At 37.4% G+C, this 23,279-nt stretch overlaps 2 pseudogenes; one reads left to right on the top strand and one right to left on the bottom strand.

Annotated features, from left to right (window-relative positions):
* Positions 1 to 1,320: 1,320 nt before the first annotated feature.
* On the top strand, positions 1,321 to 11,155 carry LOC142955946 (uncharacterized; annotated as a pseudogene).
* Positions 11,156 to 16,009: 4,854 nt separating this feature from the next.
* Positions 16,010 to 21,245, bottom strand: LOC142956783 (immunoglobulin lambda-1 light chain-like; annotated as a pseudogene).
* Positions 21,246 to 23,279: the final 2,034 nt, after the last annotated feature.

Below are 23,279 nucleotides of genomic sequence, written 5' to 3'. Positions count from 1 at the left end.
GGGAAAGGCTAGGTTGAGGGTCCACTGCGGCTCCCGAGCCTTGCAGATCCCCCAAGAAGCCCTCCTAAGGAAGCAAGGCTGCCTGCCCGTTGCGCAGGTCGTTGGAGCTGTGGCGAGTGTAGAGTTGGTAGGTGTGGGAGGACCAGCGGCCCAAGGCTTTGATGAGGTGCTCAGGTGTGAGTTTAGTTTGAAGTATAATACGGGGACTGGGTTACTTGTCTGGTTTGTTTTGCTCCGTTTGAGCAAATAGGCTAGGCAATCTTCGGAGACGGGATAAAGGTTGGATATGCAAGGGTGGAGGCTAGGGTTGAACTTGGCTGAATAGGACGTGAATTCTGAGCATCGCAGGAAGCCGAAGAAGGCGAGTAGGAACATGGATTCTAGGGTGCGTGCCAGGTGGACGGGAAGGCGATCGGAGCGGAGGGTGGCGATGCAGCGAGAAACGAGATCGGAGGTCAGCGGAAGACCGCGAGGAGTCGGTGGAGGTGTTCGGCGCTGGAGGCCTTTGATGAGCAAAGACAACTGGGAGAACGTTGTGGGGGAGCAGGGGGAGCCGGTGAGTAGTTTCGCGAAGAAGTTGATGCTGCTGAGGTAGACCTTGATGGTGGATATCTTGGTGCGGAGAGTCGAGTAGGCATAGTAGGTGAAGCTGCATAGGGAGGCCACGTCGAAGGAAGGCAACGGGAGGTTGAACGCTGTATGGAAGGAGCCAAAATAATTCCAGGCCATCCAGTAGGTGGAGAGGGTGCCAGGGGCTAGGCTAGAGAAGATGGCTTGTTGGGACAGGGAGACGAGTTCTGTGATGGTCGGTTTCAGATGAGGTATATCGTGTCGGAAAATGGTGGGACCGGGGTTGGGTTCTCCTCCGCATCTGGAGCTAAGGTTCTGAAGGTCTGGAAGGAAAAGCGAGACAGGGAGTCAGCGACAGAGTTATGGTGGCCGGGGACATGTTTAGCTCTGATGATGAATCGGTGGGTGACCGATAGCCACGTGACACGGCGTATGAAGGGCATGATCGCGGGAGAGTTCGACCTGCTTTTGTTAATGACGTCGACTACGGCGATGTTATCTGAATGGACGAGTATAGATCTTTTCAACCACTCGTGCCCCCACAGGAGGGCAGCGATGACGACTGGATATATTCCGTGGACCGCCGAAGACGAACGGAGGGGGTTTTGGAGGAAGTTGCGGAATTTGATGGGCCATTTGGCTGAAAACCATCGTCGGCCATGGTGCCCCCCAAAACCGGCGGAAGGAGCAGCGTCGGTAAAGAGCTGAATGTCTTCTGGGTTGGAGAGTTGGTCGTCCTAAAAGAAGGTGATGCCGTTCCAGTTGGACAGGAGATGCTGCCACATCTGCATATCTGCTCTGGAGGGGGTGTCCATGGGGACTAAATCGGTAAGTGAGGGTGTGGATGATGCGAGGGAGAGCAAGTGCGAAATAAAGGAGCGGCCCTGGGGAATAATGCGCAGGGCGAAGTTCAGGTGTCCCAAGAGGGAGAGCAGTTGTCTCACCCTGTTTGGTGCAGGAGGCAGTAAGGAGGAAGTTTTGTAGGAGGAGTATAATGCGGTGGAGTTTCTCCGCCGGCAAGGAAGCTTGGAACTGAACGGTGTCGAGAGTAATCCCGAGGAACTCCAAGGTGTGTGAAGGGCCTTCTGTTTTCCCTTTGGAAAGAGGGACGCTGAGCTGAGCGAAGACTGATTTTATGGTCAAAAGGCCGTGGGCTGGAGGTGATGAATGAGAAGACTATGAAGTCGTCGAGCATGTGGACCAGGTGGGGGATTTTGTGGTTGTTTGAGAGAATCCAACACAAGGCCTCTGATAGTGTGTCGAATAATTTGGGGCTGCCAAAGGTAAGTCAAAAGGTAAGTCTCACGGCAAAGTAGTAGGCGTCCTTCCAGTGAACGCCGTAGAAGATTATAATGAAGTATTTTATTTCTTAATGGGTTTTCTTCTGTTTTTAGTTTTTTCCTTTAATATTTTTTATTTTATTTTTTGTTATTATCATTTTATTCTGTTATTTTCTTTTTAATGTTTTTTGGAGTTTATTTAATTTTCTCTTTTAATATATATATCTCTTATTTTAATTTTTAGGAATTTTAGTAAAAGTATTTTTTTCCTTCTTTTTTTATCTTATTGTGTTTTTATTCTGTCATTTTATTTTTCAATGTTTCATGTATTTAATTTATTTTTGTTGTATTATTTATCTTTTCCTGTAATTTTTCCATTTTTATCATTTCATTTTATTATTTCATTAATTTATTCTTTTACGTTTTTTATTATTTTATTATATTATTATATTAATTTATTCTTTTACGTTTTTTATTATTTTATTATATTATTATATTAATTTATTCTTTTACGTTTTTTATTATATTATTTTATTATTTTTTTCATGACCTCATCACTGACTGAGAGTTCCCGGAACTTCGTGCCTCCGCATCATTTACTGTTAGAACCGAACCACCGTCTTACATCACCGCTTCACTTGCACATCCGCGTAAAACAGTTCCCACATTTAACACGTATCTTTGCTACTTTTACCCACAAAATATTCATATAATTGACTCTTGCTAACAGAACAAGTACTTTATTGTTTTTCACGCTGTCATTTACACGCTCACGAGTCGTTTTAGTTCACTATGTAGCTCACTTTTGCCACGAAAATTGTCATGTGTGCGGATGGAGAAAAAAGGAAAAAAAAGGCACGAGCCGAAATATTAAATGTCTCGAGAGCAGATAGCGGTGATGACGCTGAGGCGACAACACGGAACACCTTTAACTCTTCACCTGGAGTCATAACGGTGAGTTTAACACTAAACCAGCCTGAAAACACGCAGAAGTGAACACTGCAGTTAGTTTAACTCACGAACTGTATTTTAAAGACTAAATAAAATACACAAACACAGATAACAGACGTACTCCCACAAACACCGAGTTAAACAAGAGCAGAGACTCTGATGGACAGAGATCACCAAATAGAAGAAGTACTGAGAAAGTTCTGTCACAAGATAAAGGTTTCTATCAGAGCTGGTAGAAGTAGTGGTAGTATTTGTAGTAGTATTGTGTTAGTTGCAGTATAAATAGTAACAGTAGTAAGATCAATACCTGCAGTGATACTTGTGATGTACTGCTGTGTGTTTTATTATCCAGCGTGTGTTTGATGACGAGCATCATCAGCATCATCTGGAGACCCTGCTCTTCCTCTGACTGACCACAGGGTGGCGCTCCTTCTCTGTGATCTTTAATGTCTCCTCCAGCAGTAAACGGCAGCAGAAATCCACCATGTGAGGAAGTTTAGTTTGAAATCTGTCACTCAGCCATGTTGGAGGAGCTCATTCATGGATGTGCTGATGTCACACAGCTGCACCATGTGGTCACTCCTCCAACAGATGTTCATGGAGACACTGATCTCACTGAGGAGCTACTGGGTCCCTAGAATTCAACTGATTGGGAACCAGTTCCCTACGACACAATACATGAAAGATTTACTTTGAAAGACAAATCTCACATGAGCCTTCAAAATAAAAGAAATAGTCCTAATTAATAAGAACATGTGTATAAAGTGTTTTCCATTGGAAATAATCCCATAAATCATATAAATATACGGTATGTATATTCAGAATTTATTGGTTTATTTATGGTAAAATCTCCCAGATATATTTGATATTTTTCAGATCTTATCTTCAGACACTCATATTCAACTATGCAAAAAAAAATTTTTGTTTACCTTACTGCAGGGGTCGGGAACCTTTTTGACTCAGAGAGCCATGAAAGCAAAATATTTGGAAATTTATTTCAGTGAGAGCCATATAATATATTTTAAGACTGAATTCAACTAAATGTGAGTATAATAAGCCTCTGAATTTATTGTTTTAAATAATGTTGTTGTAATACTCACAATTAATGCGACTTCTGCCGCTTTACATTCGACCGTTTCATCGATGCAATTTTGTCATTGCAAATTAAGCACACCGCAGAACCTGCTCTCTCCACAAAGGCAAATTCTTCAGTCCATTCGTCCTGAAATGTACGATACTCCTCATCCTTTTTTCTTTTCGCCATCTTCTTCGTCGAAGGGTTAGCTTTGAGCTAACGACGAGAACACTGAGTCAAAAGGGGGCGTTTACCTGTTTACCCAGCAACGGCCAACGTCAGCTATTATCATCCAATAAAAATAATGGACAATTGCTCCTGCAGCCAACTGCAGCCCTGAACAGGACATGAGCAGTGGAAAATCGATTGATGGATTAAAACAAGTGATAATATTTTATGTTTTATCTGAAAAGCCGAAATCTGCGAGCCAGATGCAATCATCAAAAGAGCCACACCTGGCTCGCGAGCCATAGGTTCCCGACCCCTGCCTTACTGTAAAGACTTTTATCAAAATCAAATTAAAATGTCCACAATTATGGAATTTACTGATTATGACACAAAAATCGATTTCAGCCTGATGTTTGTGCAGCAGGGGCTGATGGGAGGTGTGAGGACCTGTTAGAAACCACAGCAGGGGCTGATGGGAGGTGTGAGGACCTGTGCGAAACCACGTGGCCCTCGTCTGATCTCACAGATCCTCCTTGTTGGTCCTCAGCTGCATCAGAGCTCCACTTCTCCTCAGGCTCACCAGAGGAAACACCGCTGCACACGATGCTTTTCCTCCCAGCTGCTGCTCTGTGCTGTCTGTGTTCAGGTGAGTGTTTCCAGCCAATCAGGAGCCACCGAGCTCCACCTCTGACCAACACCGTCACACTCACCTTCATCCACCTGTCTGTTCCTCTGCAGCGCTGGGTTCTATGGCAGCAGAGCTGATTCAGGAGGATTTAACGTTGACCAGGAGAGTTGGTGGGAAAGTCTCCTTCAGCTGTGGACGCACTGACCAGTGTTACAATGATTATATATACTGGTACCAGAAGAGAGACAACGAAGCATTCACACTGATTCTTAATATTAGAAAGAGTAATGGTGTCATAGATAAACGTTACAATCATCCTCAGAAAGATGATTTCTCAGCTGTGAATAAACAGAACGGCTTTGAGTTGGAGATCCAGAACGTTAGACTCTCTCATTCAGCCTCCTACTACTGCTCCTGTTGGAAGAGTGGATCTCCACAGTGAGAAAAGATTCCTGCAGCCTGAACAAAAACCAACAGATGAACAGATGTCAACCAGCGCTTGTGACAGGAAGAGAGCAGTAAACCACAGCTCAGGTTCATGTTTCTCCTCCATCAGCCACAAACACTCTGAACTGAGGGATTTAAGATGCATTTATTTCATATTTATTCATTCATCAGATATTCCTGCAGTTCATTGTTGTTTCACACAGAGAGGACAAACGAGTGTCTCAGAGACACAAGGATGAAGTAACTTAAAGAAATAAAACAAATAAATGGGATGAAAAACATAAAGAATTCACTTTTAAAAAGCAGAGAATAATTATAAATATACATTAAAACACATAAACCAGCTTCATCACTTTGATGAAGATTAAAATCCTGCTGAAGGAATAAAGTCCGTGTCACGGGAGTTTACGGGTAGGACCCAATAGCAAGACCACAGGAGACAGAGTCCGGTGTAACAGTTTTTATTTTGCCAGAGTAAGAGGTCAGGAAGGTGTGATGTACCGTGGCTCGACACCGGAGAGTACGCAGATCGACCAGTACTCTACACCCGGAGCAGAGAGGTTAGTCCGGGAATAGACAACGGGGTTCAATTTACGGACCGGCGGCGGAGGCTACCGAGGAAGAGGACAATACAGACTGACGACCCAGGCCTGCAGGACCAGGGTCGATATGCTGCCGGGTAACGAGCCAGATTGTCCGCAGCTGTGCATCCATCAGGGCGGTGGCAATGGGAGGTGTCTGGAGGCAGGCCCGAGAAAACAACACCAAGCACATGGCAACAAAACAAACAGGAGAAAGACAGACTCATGAGGAGAGGAGATTGGCGGGAAACAGAGGTTAACACACAATGGGTCAGACAGGGATCCTGACAGTCCGTCCCTCCTCTTAATGCTGATCTGCTCTGAATGCAAACACTTCCTGTGTCTCCTTCACAATAAAAGCTTCCCAGACACATTTCTTACATCACATGTTGAAACAGATTTCATCAGATCAGTTTCTCTCCAGTGAATGATCAAAGTGAATCCTTGTGTTTCTGAGACCTGGTCAGAGTATTAGTGTGTAATGAAGGTGTTCTGTGAGCAGTGGGACCTTCGGCTCAGTCTTTCCATCCAAACACAACTCTGATCAGATCAAGAGAACTGTTGGCCTCACTTCTCTCTACAGGATGTTCATGGTCCCCAGAGGATGAACCCTAATATTTACACCAGCTCTAAGAGTCTGTTTAACTCTTAAAACAGAGAAATGTCTCATCATCATATGTGACAGAATGTTGATGAACAAGATATTTAAGAGTTTTAAAACAAAGAATTAAAAGTCAAACTCTGTTTACAAACATCCAACACTGGAATCACTTTAATCAATAGTTACATTTAAATGAGCATCAAACCTTTAACAATGATGTTAACTTCACCTTTACTATGTTTGAGCTTCTGCTGAACATTCATAGTTCAGTGCTAAGCTAACTGGTGACAGTATTTGTCCTGAACAGAAGTGTGTGTGTGTGTGTGTGTGTGTGTGTGTGTGTGCGTGCGTGCGTGTGCGTGTGCGTGTGCGCGTGTGCGTGTGCGTGTGTGTGTGTGTGTGCGTGCGTGCGTGTGCGTGTGCGTGCGTGTGTGTGTGTGTGTGTGTGTGTGCGTGTGTGTGTGTGTGTGTGTGTGTGTGTGTGTGTGTGTGTGTGTGTGCGTGCGTGCGTGTGCGTGTGCGTGTGCGCGTGTGCGTGTGCGTGTGTGTGTGTGTGTGTGCGTGCGTGCGTGTGCGTGTGCGTGCGTGTGTGTGTGTGTGTGTGTGTGTGCGTGTGTGTGTGTGTGCGTGTGTGTGTGTGTGTGTGTGTGTGCGTGCGTGCGTGTGTGTGTGCGTGTGTGTGTGTGTGTGTGTGTGTGTGTGTGTGTGTGTGTGTGTGTGTGTGTGGACAGTAACTCTGCTCTCATGCTGCACTGATTTAAAGAGTACGAGGATCACAACTCTTCCTACTGGAGATCAGAACAAGACGACAGAGCAACACACTGGCTCTGCCACCGAGCTGTCATTTGATGCTCAGACGTCATGAATCAAAGTAAAGGACAGTTTAAAAAGTCACCTGATGATAAAAACGTAAAGTCAGCAGGATCCATCCTCTGGGGAGCATGAACGTGTGAAGCAAGGATCCACGGAGACGCTCTGCTCGTGAGTCTAGAAAGGGAATAAGAGAAGAGACAGTGGTGTTAACCTGAAGGAATGAGAAACACATCATGGAGCTGAATATGACTCTGCTTCATCATCTGGACTCGTTCAGCTCAGCAGGTTTTTGTATCACTCTGGTTCACTGTGGGAGGATATGACTACTTGATCTTTGGCTCAGGAACTAAACTGTACGTAAAAGGTAAGAAGACACATTTACTTCCTTCAGTTGTTTTACTGAACAAGTTCAAATGTGTTTGAATGAGTTGCTGCTGCTTCAGGCTTCACTTGTTCGTGTTTTCATCTTTATAGAGAATTCTTGTTGTTACATAAAACAGGTTCAATCTCACTGAACAACTCAAGTTATTCTTTATTCCTGCAGATTAAACACATTCATGAAGAAAACGTGTGATATTGAAATGTATTAAAATAAACATGATCTGATCCTCTCAGTTATTAAACACTAACCCAGAAACAATATTAAATCAAAGTGAATGTAGCTCAATGCCTTTAATATAGTTTTAAAACTTAAACTCTATTATAGTCGTCATTATACATTAATATATATGAAAGTTAATTTGTAGACGTTGACATCATTTTAGATATATTTCAGTAAACACAGTTTGGGTAAATTAAATAAATGATTATGTTATATTATACTATATTATAGTGTATTATATAATATATTATATTGTGTTTATGAAGTTTAAATTATTATAACAAATTAATTATTGATGTATTGATTTGTTCCTTTAGTAATTAGAGTAAAATATGTGTTGGCAGAAAAAGTGAAATATTGAAATGTATCAAAAATAAACATTATCTGATCCTCTCAGTTATTAACTCCTTCTAATATCATAAAGTATATTAAATTACAATGAATTAAAGAAATGTCAGTCAATGTATTTTTAAAGCGTATAACTCTAAATATGTTTTATGTATACAATAATTAATGAATACGTTTTAAATGGTAATATCGGCCTCTTGCCATTTGTATTTTAAATGATGTACATCTGACTTTTAATGAAAGATATATTTATACATGAAGGCAAACTGATACTGGATATGATTTTACAATGAATAGAATATTCAATACATATTTATATTAATGAAACAGGATAATATATAAAGGTACACATATACTGTATATTTGTACCTTGATGCACTTTTAGTATAAATAGTTTAGGCGCTTAACATAATTTAAAATATATTATATAATATAAGTGTATGTTGGTTAATATTATATTTCATGTTAATTAATATTATATTATGTAATTTAGTTTTACATATTTTAGATTTAATTTCATATATTTACCTTTAATATATCCAAACATATTGTAGTTTTGTATAAAATTAAAATTGTTATGACAACAGAGCAATTATTAATCAGAGTAAATTATATGGAGGCAAAATATTATAGTACAGGGGTCTTCAACGTTTTTCAGGCCAAGGACCCCAAACTGATAGAGAGATGGAGCAGGGACCCCCGACTATATATATTGTATAAAGTTGTGTTTTATATTAAACTGGGCCTAGTGCCGTGTATAAACACACCTCTTTATTGTGCATTCAATACTAAGCTATTCAAATAATACACAGGTTCATATATTCATGTTTTTATTTTAAACATGTGTAAGGTACAGTGAGTAGGGAGGCCGTGACACTGCCATTGATAAACACACCTTGTCAGCTGATACCAATGCTAATATCAACATTGTCTGTCAATTGCATGATAATCATCATACAAGATATTCACACTGATGTTTTCATTTTAAACATAAATGTGGAAACGAAAATGAGTGATGGCCTATTAGTGCCACTGCCATGCATAAAGATACCTGTTATCTTTATATACAATAATGAACTATTACAATAATGACACATTCATGTTTAGAGAAAAAAATAAAAAATGTAATTGTCTAATCAACCAAATCTTTCGCGGACCCCCTGTTGAAGACCTCTGCTATAGTACATGTATTGTAATAATGATTGAAATCACAATTGTATTTTGCGTGAAGTCAAATCGTCAGTTCATAATAATATGTTTGTTAACTTTAGAATAAATAAACTTTCCTTTTGTGTGAATGTAAATTACATCATCATATTATCATATTATCATATTATATGTATGTTTCCCTCTGATGATTAATACGTTTTAATCTTGTTTTAGTAGTTTTTAACACATTTAACATTTCTAAACATATCATTGTAGTCGGCTACAAACGTTAGAATTTTAATGAGAAAATACAACTATTGATATATTTATAGATTTATATTTTGTTTTATTTCACATGTACATTTTCCCTCAGGGATGAAAAAAAATCTGTTTATTTTATTATATAACTAAAGATGTTCATCAAATTTGACATATCTGAACATATAATTGTAATTGGTTCTAAAAGTTGAATTTGTTGTGAAAAATGTGAAGAATGCTAAACACTATTTAGTGGTATATACAGTATATGAATTGAATCATATTTTATTATATTATATATTTTATTATATCATATAATATATTATATCATATTATGTTATATTATGTTATATTATGTTATGTTATGTTATATTATATCATATTATATTATAATATATTATAATATAATATATTATAATATAATATATTATAATATATTATATCATATTATATCATATTATATATTATATTATATTATATTATATTATATTATATTATATTATATTATATTATATTATATCATATCATATTATATTATATTATATTATATTATATTATATTATATCATGTTATATTATATTATATTATATTATATCATGTTATATATTATATTATATTATATTATATTATATCATGTTATATATTATATTATATTATATTATATTATATTATATCATGTTATATTATATTATATTATATTATATCATGTTATATATTATATTATATTATATTATATCATATTATATTATATTATATTATATCATATCATATATCATTAGCAGTAATGTCAGTGAGTGCAGCCTCCTGTGTTAGTGGACTCTGTGCTGTACTGAGGAGCTCTTCAGTGATCAGAGTCCATGTAGTTTCCAGGATCACACTGAACACAGAGCAGCGCTGGAAGCTGCTGTTGACTGTGTGAATGTGTGTCTGTGCTGCTTGTTGCTGCTGTCAAGCTTCAGATGAGCAGGTAGTGAAGCCCGTGGTGAGCGTGTACCCAGCAGCATCCAGAGCCCACCTGGAGGGGAGGAGCTCCCTGCTGTGTCTGGCCTCAGCCATGTTTCCTCCTCTGGTCCAGTTCTCCTGGAAAAGACGAAAGGACAACGGTCCTCTGGAGGAGGTGCCCTCTGCTGAGGGAGAGCAGCTGGAGCTCAGAGAGTCCGGACGCACCGCCGCCATCTTGCTGATCCATCAGCGGGAGAACAGCAGGTATAAATACCGCTGCTCCGTCCATCACGAGGGGGGCACAGTGGAGGCCCCAACAGAACCAGGTAATGAAGGCTCAGTGATGTGTTCAGCAGGGATTCAGCTTCATGTGGAGACGCTGCTGTCAGAGAGAGAGAGGAGCAGAGCACTGATGTTTCTCACTCAACACATGTCACTCCTTTTCTGTTTCAGAGGTTCCATCTCCTCCATCACCTCCTCCATCATGTCCTCCATTATCTCCTCCATCAACATCCCCATCACCTCCTCCATCATCCCCTCCACCACCTCCTCCATCACCTCCTCCATCACCTCCTCCATCACCTCCTCCATCACCTCCTCTCCCGTCTCAGTACCAAGTGAAGCTGCTGTGCCTGCTGTACACAGTGCTGATAGTGAAGAGTCTGGTGTACTGCTGTGGACTCTCTCTGCTGATGGTCCTCAGAAACAAGGGACCGTCCACCAACTGATCACATGCTGACTGACTGATTTCTGCCTTTTCTCTCCATCAAATCTCATCAATTCTTCTCTTTTATCACTTTGATCAGTATTCACAAATATCTGTTATGATGTGATGTTATAAAATGTATATTTTCATGTTACAATAATCCTAAAGGTATGAATACACACAAACATTTCTGGTTACTAAAAGTAATTCTGTGTGGTGATATTTTGTAGTATTTCCACTTTAAATTGTATAAAAATAGAAAATGAATTAGAATCATTAGCTGTCTGCTAGATAATATATTCTTTAAAGTATTTTTCTGTTCTTGTGTTTCTTTAAAAACATTTTTCACAGTGCAGCAGGTTTAGTGTAACATTCTCAATAAACAGTTAAAGCACAGTGTTTTATAAACCTTCTTGTTTTCTTCTTCTTTATTCTTCATAGTAAATCATCAGAAACAGAATCTACTTGATTGTCCGTGTTTCTTGACTCCTACAAGTGATCTGACTGTTTGTAAGGAGCTCTGAATACATTTTCACACAGAGCCAAGAACTAATGTACAGGAAGATATGAATACAAGTACACAACTAAACAAGGACAACGAAGCTGAACCAAGAGAAGCAAATACATACACAGCTGTTATCTACAAGTCAGTAGGTGTGGCTGATCCACCAGGTTCAGTGCTGACCCCCTTTCATAAGTGTGTCAGTGTGGATGTAAAGCTCTACGCTGATGACACTGTTCTTTACACACGTTGACAAACAGGAAGTCATCTCTGTGATCAGCGTTCACAAATATCTGTTATGACGTATTGAAGGTTAGATTTTAAATATCTCTCTTTATAAAGTTGTTTACAGATGTCTTAAATACATAAGTACAATGTAAACACAGATATCTGTGAATGAAGCGTTAATAGTTAATAAGTGTTGATATTTTTGGAAAACAATGGAGCTCTATGGAACAAAGGAATAAGATATATTTTATTACTTCATTAAACATCTACGTATGAAGTTTGATCAGAAGATAACAGGTTAGGAGTTCCCTCGACAATAATATTGTATTTCTATTGATTTTCTTCAAGTCATCAGCTTTAGTTTTTATTTATCCAAATGTTTATTAATCCAAATGTTATACTTTTTCTTTTGCTTTAATCTCTATTTTATTGACTATAAATCACATTCATATAAAATCACTTACATAAATAAAGTTCATGTTTCTTATTCTTGTTTTTATAGTAATATTTTTATGATTGTGTATTTGTGTTTCTCTTTGATTCATTGCCCAGCTTTAATAAATAAAACAGAACATCTAACTTGGGACTATTTTTAACTTTTATTTTCTAGATCATAAAAACTGTAAATCATTTATTGAACATCTTTAATGTGGATTTTATTAAAGAGAGAAGACAAATATGTTCATACCTAGAAATGATCACCTCAATGTAAATCTGCTTTCTTGAGACGTTTTTAAATTTGTCTGCAGATTAACTTCACAACATATTTAAGGAGAGCATTTCTTCTCCGTTAAAGATATTTTGTATTAAAGGGTATAATTCATATCTTCACATTTAAAAACATATAGAAATGAAATGAGTGTAATAAAAACACAAACGCATGCTGTTTCTATAATATTCACTTTATTCACTTCAGAACATGAAGTTTATTTCAGTGTTCAGTCTCATTTCTGTTAGTTTGCTCTCTGTGTTTGTCGGGTTGACCTTTACTGTAACGAACACAACAACTCAGTAATATTGAGCATGTTGTCAACATGCATTAATAATATTATTAATATTATAATCATGAGATGACAGCACAGCCTCTGCTGTTTCATCTTGTCTCAGTTGTGTGTGTTGTAGAAACAGAAACAAACTCCAGCTCCTGATTCAGAGCCGCTCACTTCTTCTACTGTTTGATCAAAAAGACATTTGAGGAGCTGAACCTCAACATGAATCTGTTCCCCGACCTCGGACCTCCAGCCTCAGAGTTCAGCAGAGGACTTGTCATCAACACCAAGCGGTAACTGTGAAGTTGTCCTCTGATGAAGCTGAAGTCCGTGGACGAGACCTCCAGGTGGGTCGTCATCGTGGGGCTCAGAGGAGCAAAGGCCTCAGACAACAAGAGAGCAGACGAAGAGCTGCAGAGAGGAAGAGGAGTTCATGAGAGTTTACAGCAGCAGATGAGAATCTCTTCTCTGTGGTTATTAGGAGTCATAAACAAACTGTTCACAGCCAATCACCACTTCCTCTCCTGCAGCAGACGGGCTGTTTGGGTTCCTGCTCTGCAGCCTTTCTCACATGAACAACACAGTGACAGTTACAACCATCCACTCTGGTTAAAGAGACATTCCAGGAACTTCACTCTGAGGTCAGCGCTCAGAACTCACCGTCTCAGCTCTGATCTGAGCTTTTCATCTGAGAGAGAAACAGTTTAAATGCTGAAATAAAAGGAAATATCTTCATCTGTACTTTATGAGCTCACGTTGATGCTAACAGAGTGTTAATAACACGGCTATGTTTAAGAACAGCAGCAGCATAAATACAGCTGTTTGACTCATGAGTGGAAATAATAATAACATTATTAATAATAATTAGAACAACAACGATTCATATTAGTACCATTAATTAAGACAATTGTAGAAAGAAGAGGCAGAATTATTATGCTAATATTTTATATTGATATTATCTAACATTTTTACAAGATCAAATATAATTTCAAAACGTGACAAAAAGTGCAAAATACAACATTAACTGTCAATTTAAATCAGTTATTGTTGGGAAAAATCTAAATTACTAATTAGTATGCGTTTAATAATTAGTGAATGTTATACATTTAACAGAGGCTCATGTCCTCTGTAGTGTTTAAGGCCTGTGTCCTTGTGTGAACTCTCTGGGACACCAGGCGTCTTCAGCAGATGTTTAGTCTATTAAGAAGCAGTTGATTGCCGAAAGAACACTTCAGCTGTTTGTCCTGAATACGTGAGCGGCTCTGAATCAGGAGCTGTAGTCCTGAGGCTGGAGGTCCGAGGTCGGGGAACAGATTCATGTTGAGGTTCAGCTCCTCAAATGTCTTTTTGATCAAACAGTAGAAGAAGTGAGCGGCTCTGAATCAGGAGCTGGAGTTTGTTTCTGTTTCTACAACACACACAACTGAGACAAGATGAAACAGCAGAGGCTGTGCTGTCATCTCATTATTATAATATTAATAATATTATTAATGCATGTTGACAACATGCTCAATATTACTGAGTTGTTGTGTTTGTTACAGTAAAGGTCAACCCGACAAACACAGAGAGCAAACTAACAGAAATGAGACTGAACACTGAAATAAACTTCATGTTCTGAAGTGAATAAAGTGAATATTATAGAAACAGCATGCGTTTGTGTTTTTATTACACTCATTTCATTTGTATATGTTTTTAAATGTGAAGATATGAATTATGCCTTTTAATACAAAATATCTTTAACGGAGAAGAAATGCTCTCCTTAAATATGTTGTGAAGTTAATCTGCAGACAAATTTAAAAACGTCTCAAGAAAGCAGATTTACATTGAGGTGATCATTTCTAGGTATGAACATATTTGTCTTCTCTCTTTAATAAAATCCACATTAAAGATGTTCAATAAATGATTTACAGTTTTTATGATCTAGAAAATAAAAGTTAAAAATAGTCCCCAGTTAGATGTTCTGTTTTATTTATTAAAGCTGGGCAATGAATCAAAGAGAAACACAAATACACAATCATAAAAATATTACTATAAAAACAAGAATAAGAAACATGAACTTTATTTATGTAAGTGATTTTATATGAATGTGATTTACAGTCAATAAAATAGAGATTAAAGCAAAAGAAACAGTATAACATTTGGATTAATAAAAACTAAAGCTGATGACTTGAAGAAAATCAATAGAAATACAATATTATGTATAAAATAAACAATCTGTAATAAAAATAGTTAAAGTTATCGAGGGAACTCCTAACCTGTTATCTTCTGATCAAACTTCATACGTAGATGTTTAATGAAGTAATAAAATATATCTTATTCCTTTGTTCCATAGAGCTCCATTGTTTTCCAAAAATATCAACACTTATTATATTATTAGAGATATTTAAAATCTGACCTTCAATACGTCATAACAGATATTTGTGAACGCTGATCACAGAGATGACTTCCTGTTTGTCAACGTGTGTAAAGAACAGTGTCATCAGCGTAGAGCTTTACATCCACACTGACACACTTATGAAAGGGGGTCAGCACTGAACCTGGTGGATCAGCCACACCTACTGACTTGTAGATAACAGCTGTGTATGTATTTGCTTCTCTTGGTTCAGCTTCGTTGTCCTTGTTTAGTTGTGTACTTGTATTCATATCTTCCTGTACATTAGTTCTTGGCTCTGTGTGAAAATGTATTCAGAGCTCCTTACAAACAGTCAGATCACTTGTAGGAGTCAAGAAACACGGACAATCAAGTAGATTCTGTTTCTGATGATTTACTATGAAGAATAAAGAAGAAGAAAACAAGAAGGTTTATAAAACACTGTGCTTTAACTGTTTATTGAGAATGTTACACTAAACCTGCTGCACTGTGAAAAATGTTTTTAAAGAAACACAAGAACAGAAAAATACTTTTAAGAATATATTATCTAGCAGACAGCTAATGATTCAAATTAATTTTCTATTTTTATACATTTGGAAATACTACAAAATATCACCACACAGAATTACTTTTAGGAACCAGAAATGTTTGTGTGTATTCATACCTTTAGGATTATTGTATTTAAACATGAAAATGTACATTTTATAACTATCACATCATAACAGATATTTGTGAATACTGATCAAAGTGATAAAAGAGAAGAATTGATGAGATTTGATGGAGAGAAAAGGCAGAAATCAGTCAGTCAGCATGTGATCAGTTGGTGGACGGTCCCTTGTTTCTGAGGACCATCAGCAGAGAGAGTCCACAGCAGTACACCAGACTCTTCACTATCAGCACTGTGTACAGCAGGCACAGCAGCTTCACTTGGTACTGAGACGGGAGAGGAGGTGATGGAGGAGGTGATGGAGGAGGTGGTGGAGGGGATGATGCAGATGTTGATGGAGGTGATGGTGGAGGTGATGGAGGAGTACAAACCTCTGAAACAGAAAAGGAGTGACATGTGTTGAGTGAGAAACATCAGTGCTCTGCTCCTCTCTCTCTCTCTGACAGCAGCGTCTCCACATGAAGCTGAATCCCTGCTGAACACATCACTGAGCCTTCATTACCTGGTTCTGTTGGGGCCTCCACTGTGCCCCCCTCGTGATGGACGGAGCAGCGGTATTTATACCTGCTGTTCTCCCGCTGATGGATCAGCAAGATGGCGGCGGTGCGTCCGGACTCTCTGAGCTCCAGCTGCTCTCCCTCAGCAGAGGGCACCTCCTCCAGAGGACCGTTGTCCTTTCGTCTTTTCCAGGAGAACTGGACCAGAGGAGGAAACATGGCTGAGGCCAGACACAGCAGGGAGCTCCTCCCCTCCAGGTGGGCTCTGGATGCTGCTGGGTACACGCTCACCACGGGCTTCACTACCTGCTCATCTGAAGCTTGACAGCAGCAACAAGCAGCACAGACACACATTCACACAGTCAACAGCAGCTTCCAGCGCTGCTCTGTGTTCAGTGTGATCCTGGAAACTACATGGACTCTGATCACTGAAGAGCTCCTCAGTACAGCACAGAGTCCACTAACACAGGAGGCTGCACTCACTGACATTACTGCTAATGATATATGATATGATATAATATAATATGATATAATATAATATAATATAATATAATATAATATAATATAATATAATATAATATGATATATAACATGATATAATAAAATATATAATATAAAATATGATAAAATATATATACCACTAAATAGTGTTTAGTATTTTTTACATTTTTCATAACAAATTAGAATTATATGTTCAGATATGTCAAATTTGATGAACATCTTTAGTTATATAATAAAATAAAAGGATTTTCTTTCATCCCTGAGGGAAAATGTACATGTGAAATAAAATAAAATATAAATCTATAAATATATCAATAGTTGTATTTTCTCATTAAAATTCTAACGTTTGTAGCCGACTACAATGATATGTTTAGAAATGTTAAATCTGTTAAAAACTACTAAAACTTATTAATCATCAGAAGGAAACATACATACATATAATAAGATAATATGATAATATGATGATGTAATTTATATTCACACAAAAGGAAAGTTTATTTTTTAAAGTTAAACATATTATTATCAACTGAAGATTTGTCTTTATGTAAAATACAATTATCATTTCAATCATTATTACAATAAACATACTTTAATATTTACCTCCATATAATTTACTCTGATTAATAATTGCTCTTTTTTCATAACAATTTGAATTTCAAACAAAACCACAATATGTTTGGATATATTAAAAGGTAAATATATGAAATTAAATATACAATATGTAAAACTAAATTACATATTCTAATATTAATTAACATGAAATATAATAGAATCTTGCTCAAGCTTCCAAGATGGACAAGTGCTCGTCATATGTTTGTGAGTCGTAATGTTCCCGCCTTCCATGCTGTGTTGAGGAATTTTATTTACAAATTTAAATGTCGATTAAATGACTCAGAAAATGTAATTATAATAAAAGTCTTAACTGATCCAACACAGAGTGACTCAAGATATTCTTCTTGTTTCTGAAACATTGGAACAAATGTCTGTATGTTTTTAACAACGAGTGACTTCTTTAACTGCAATGATCACACTTGTGTCTTGGTGTCCTCGTATTGTATTGTGTTTTATATATTGTTGTTGTATTTGTGTTTTTTGATACTATATGGACTCATGAGTCTGAAATAAAAGTTGAATATTAACCAACATACACTTATATTATATAATATATTTTAAATTATGTTAAGTGTTAAACTATTTATTCTAAAAGTGCATCAAGGTACAAATATACAGTATATGTGTACCTTTATATATTATCCTGTTTCATTAATATAAATATGTATTGAATATTATATTCATTGTAAAATCATATCCAGTATAAGTTTGCCTTCATGTATAAATATATCTTTCATTAAAAGTCAGATGTACATCATTTAAAATACAAATGGCAAGAGGCCGATATTACCATTTAAAACGTATTCATTAATTATTGTATACATAAAACATATTTAGAGTTATACGCTTTAAAAATACATTGACTGACATTTGTTTAATTCATTGTAATTTAATATACTTTATGATATTAGAAGGAGTTAATAACTGAGAGGATCAGATAATGTTTATTTTCACTAAATTTCAATATTTCACTTTTTCTGCCAACACATACTTTACTCTAATTACTAAAGGAACAAATCAATACATCAATAATTCATTTGTCATAATAATTTAAACTTCATAAACACAATATAATATATTATATAATACACTATAATATAGTATAATATAACATAATCATTTATTTAATTTACCCAAACTGTGTTTACTGAAATATATCTAAAATGATGTCAAGCGTCTACAAATTAACTTTCATATATATTAATGTATAATGACGACTATAATAAAGTTTAAGTTTTAAAACTATATTAAAGGCATTGAGCTACATTCACTTTGATTTAATATTGTTTCTGGGTTAGTGTTTAATAACTGAGAGGATCAGATCATGTTTATTTTAATACATTTCAATATCACACGTTTTCTTCATGAATGTGTTTAATCTGCAGGAATAAAGAATAACTTGAGTTGTTCAGTGAGATTGAACCTGTTTTATGTAACAACAAGAATTCTCTATAAAGATGAAAACACGAACAAGTGAAGCCTGAAGCAGCAGCAACTCATTCAAACACATTTGAACTTGTTCAGTAAAACAACTGAAGGAAGTAAATGTGTCTTCTTACCTTTTACGTACAGTTTAGTTCCTGAGCCAAAGATCAAGTAGTAATATCCTCCCACAGTGAACCAGAGTGATACAAAAACCTGCTGAGCTGAACGAGTCCAGATGATGAAGCAGAGTCATATTCAGCTCCATGATGTGTTTCTCATTCCTTCAGGTTAACACCACTGTCTCTTCTCTTATTCCCTTTCTAGACTCACGAGCAGAGCGTCTCCGTGGATCCTTGCTTCACACGTTCATGCTCCCCAGAGGATGGATCCTGCTGACTTTACGTTTTTATCATCAGGTGACTTTTTAAACTGTCCTTTACTTTGATTCATGACGTCTGAGCATCAAATGACAGCTCGGTGGCAGAGCCAGTGTGTTGCTCTGTCGTCTTGTTCTGATCTCCAGTAGGAAGAGTTGTGATCCTCGTACTCTTTAAATCAGTGCAGCATGAGAGCAGAGTTACTGTCCACACACACACACACACACACACACACACACACACACACACACACACACACACACACACACACACACGCACGCACGCACGCACGCACGCACGCGCACGCACGCACACACACACACACGCACGCACGCACGCGCACGCGCGCACGCACGCACGCACACACACACACACACACACACACACACACACACACACACTTCTGTTCAGGACAAATACTGTCACCAGTTAGCTTAGCACTGAACTATGAATGTTCAGCAGAAGCTCAAACATAGTAAAGGTGAAGTTAACATCATTGTTAAAGGTTTGATGCTCATTTAAATGTAACTATTGATTAAAGTGATTCCAGTGTTGGATGTTTGTAAACAGAGTTTGACTTTTAATTCTTTGTTTTAAAACTCTTAAATATCTTGTTCATCAACATTCTGTCACATATGATGATGAGACATTTCTCTGTTTTAAGAGTTAAACAGACTCTTAGAGCTGGTGTAAATATTAGGGTTCATCCTCTGGGGACCATGAACATCCTGTAGAGAGAAGTGAGGCCAACAGTTCTCTTGATCTGATCAGAGTTGTGTTTGGATGGAAAGACTGAGCCGAAGGTCCCACTGCTCACAGAACACCTTCATTACACACTAATACTCTGACCAGGTCTCAGAAACACAAGGATTCACTTTGATCATTCACTGGAGAGAAACTGATCTGATGAAATCTGTTTCAACATGTGATGTAAGAAATGTGTCTGGGAAGCTTTTATTGTGAAGGAGACACAGGAAGTGTTTGCATTCAGAGCAGATCAGCATTAAGAGGAGGGACGGACTTTATTCCTTCAGCAGGATTTTAATCTGCATCAAAGTGATGAAGCTGGTTTATGTGTTTTAATGTATATTTATAATTATTCTCTGCTTTTTAAAAGTGAATTCTTTATGTTTTTCATCCCATTTATTTGTATTATTTCTTTAAGTTACTTCATCCTTGTGTCTCTGAGACACTCGTTTGTCCTCTCTGTGTGAAACAACAATGAACTGCAGGAATATCTGATGAATGAATAAATATGAAATAAATGCATCTTAAATCCCTCAGTTCAGAGTGTTTGTGGCTGATGGAGGAGAAACATGAACCTGAGCTGTGGTTTACTGCTCTCTTCCTGTCACAAGCGCTGGTTGACATCTGTTCATCTGTTGGTTTTTGTTCAGGCTGCAGGAATCTTTTCTCACTGTGGAGATCCACTTATAACAGGAGCAGTAGTAGGAGGCTGAATGAGAGAGTCTAACGTTCTGGATCTCCAACTCACAGCCGTTCTGTTTCTTCACAGCTGAGAAATCATCTTTCTGAGGATGATTGTAACTCTCTTTATCTATGACACCATTACTCCTTCTAATATCAAGAATCAGTGTGAATGCTTCGTTGTCTCTCTTCTGGTACCAGAATATATAATCATAGTCACACTGGTCAGTGCGTCCACAGCTGAAGGAGACTTTCCCACCAACTCTCCTGGTCAACGTTAAATCCTCCTGAATCAGCTCTGCTGCCATAGAACCCAGCGCTGCAGAGGAACAGACAGGTGGATGAAGGTGAGTGTGACGGTGTTGGTCAGAGGTGGAGCTCGGTGGCTCCTGATTGGCTGGAAACACTCACCTGAACACAGACAGCACAGAGCAGCAGCTGGGAGGAAAAGCATCGTGTGCAGCGGTGTTTCCTCTGGTGAGCCTGAGAAGAAGTGGAGCTCTGATGCAGCTGAGGACCAACAAGGAGGATCTGTGAGATCAGACGAGGGCCACGTGGTTTCTAACAGGTCCTCACACCTCCCATCAGCCCCTGCTGCACAATCATCAGGCTGAAATCGATTTTTGTGTCATAATCAGTAAATTCCATAACTGTGGACATTTTAATTTGATTTTGATAAATGTCTTTACAGTAAGGTAAACTAAATTATTTTTTTTGCATAGTTGAATATGAGTGTCTGAAGATAAGATCTGAAAAATATCAAATATATCTGGGAGATTTTACCTGCATTTCATGTATTTATATATATAAATAAACCAATACATTCTGAATATACATACCGTATATTTATATGATTTATGGGATTATTTCCAATGAAAAACACTTTATACACATTTTCTTATTAATTAGGACTATTTATTTTATTTTGAAGGCTCTTGTGAGATTTGTCTTTCAAAGTAAATCTTTCATGTATTGTGTCGTAGGGAACTGGTTCCCAATCAGTTGAATTCTAGGGACCCAGTAGCTCCTCAGTGAGATCAGTGTCTCCATGAACATCTGTTGGAGGAGTGACCACATGGTGCAGCTGTGTGACATCAGCACATCCATGAATGAGCTCCTCCAACATGGCTGAGTGACAGATTTCAAACTAAACTTCCTCACATGGTGGATTTCTGCTGCCGTTTGCTGCTGGAGGAGACATTAAAGATCACAGAGAAGGAGCGCCACCCTGTGGTCAGTCAGAGGAAGAGCAGGGTCTCCAGATGATGCTGATGATGCTCGTCATCAAACACACACTGGATAATAAAACACACAGCAGTACATCACAAGTATCACTGCAGGTATTGATGTTACTACTGTTACTATTTATACTGCAACTAACACAATACTACTACAAATACTACCACTACTTCTACCAGCTCTGATAGAAACCTTTATCTTGTGACAGAACTTTCTCAGTACTTCTTCTATTTGGTGATCTCTGTCCATCAGAGTCTCTGCTCTTGTTTAACTCGGTGTTTGTGTATTTTATTTAGTCTTTAAAATACAGTTCGTGAGTTAAACTAACTGCAGTGTTCACTTCTGCGTGTTTTCAGGCTGGTTTTTTGTTAAACTCACCGTTATGACTCCAGGTGAAGAGTTAAAGGTGTTCCGTGTTGTCGCCTCAGCGTCATCACCGCTATCTGCTCTCGAGACATTTAATACTCCGGCTCGTGCCTTTTTTTCCTTTTTTTCTCCATCCGCACAAATGACAATTTTCGCGCCAAAAGTGAGCTACATAGTGAACTAAAACGACTCGTGAGCGTGAAAATGACAGCGTGAAAAACAATAAAGTACTTGTTCTGTTAGCAAGAGTCAATTATATGAACATTTTGTGGGTAAAAGTAGCAAAGATACGTGTTAAATGTGGGAACTGTTTTACGCGGATGTGCAAGTGAAGCGGTGATGTAAGACGGTGGTTCGGTTCTAACAGTAAATGATGCGGAGGCACGAAATTCCGGGAACTCTCAGTCAGTGATGAGGTCATGAAAAAAATAATAAAATAATATAATAAAAAACGTAAAAGAATAAATTAATATAATAAAATAATAAAAAACGTAAAAGAATAAATTAATAAAATAATATAATAAAATAATAAAAAACGTAAAAGAATAAATTAATGAAATGATAAAATGAAATGATAAAAATGGAAAAATTACAGGAAAAGATAAATAATACAACAAAAATAAATTAAATACATAAAACATTGAAAAATAAAATGACAGAATAAAAACACAATAAGAGGAAAAAAATACTTTTACTAAAATTACTAAAAATTGAAATAAGAGATATATATATATATATTAAAAGAGAAAATTAAATAAACTCCAAAAAACATTAAAAAGAAAATAACAGAATAAAATGATAATAACAAAAAATAAAATAAAAAATATTAAAGGAAAAAAACTAAAAACAGAAGAAAACCCATTAAGAAATAAAATACTTCATTATAATCTTCTACGGCGTTCACTGGAAGGACGCCTACTACTTTGCCGTGAGACTTACCTTTGGCTGCAAGAGCAGCC

The sequence above is a fragment of the Anarhichas minor genome, unplaced genomic scaffold (genome assembly GCF_050575085.1).
Source record: "Anarhichas minor isolate MPS153535 unplaced genomic scaffold, ASM5057508v1 ptg000024l, whole genome shotgun sequence".
Classification (NCBI taxonomy): Eukaryota; Metazoa; Chordata; class Actinopteri; order Perciformes; family Anarhichadidae; genus Anarhichas; species Anarhichas minor.
The sequence above is the reverse complement of the archived record's forward strand: the minus strand, read 5'-3'. Positions and strand labels throughout refer to the sequence as shown.